Genomic DNA, 637 nt, shown 5'->3' with positions numbered 1-637 from the left:
GGAGGCACTGAGTCCTTGGTTTGCCAGACTTCTGAAGCCTGCCCTGAGTGTGGGCAGAGCCTTCTCCATGACTAGAGAGAGAGTCCAGCTCCTTTCACAGGCTGGCAGTTGGAGTTGGAAGGACTACATGGAAATGATGGTATCAAGGCAGGTTTCAGAACCTGACTAGGTGGCTTCCATCCTCTCACTTCACTCTGCCTTTCACTTGCTCTTCACTTAGCGCACTTGTACCTTCCTCCACGGGGTGTTCACACTGCTCTGCAGAACCCTCACATTTCCCACTATTCCCTTTCCAGGCCCTTTCCCCTCTCCATTCCAGCAATTAAGCGCTTAAAAGCCTCCTACTTTAAGACACATCCCAGTACCCCCAAGTCCCTCCAGCCTCCCCTTCCTCCCCTCCAATCACCTGCTACCTGCTATTTCATGTCCACTGCTCCCCCCAAATTGCTCTTGTCAAAGTCTTGATGGAACACCATATAGTTAAAACTACAGGTCCCTATGGTCTTCATCTCAACTGAAATCTTGCTGACATCTTCAGAGTTTCATTCCTTGTGACCTTGGCACCTCTGCTCCTGCTTGTGCTGCTTCTCAGAGTCTTTTACAGGCTCTGGTTCCTCTTCTCCCTTGGAAGTGGCTC

This window comes from Herpailurus yagouaroundi, unplaced genomic scaffold (genome assembly GCF_014898765.1).
Source record: "Herpailurus yagouaroundi ecotype Mexico unplaced genomic scaffold, PumYag 193, whole genome shotgun sequence".
Classification (NCBI taxonomy): Eukaryota; Metazoa; Chordata; class Mammalia; order Carnivora; family Felidae; genus Herpailurus; species Herpailurus yagouaroundi.
The sequence above is the reverse complement of the archived record's forward strand: the minus strand, read 5'-3'. Positions refer to the sequence as shown.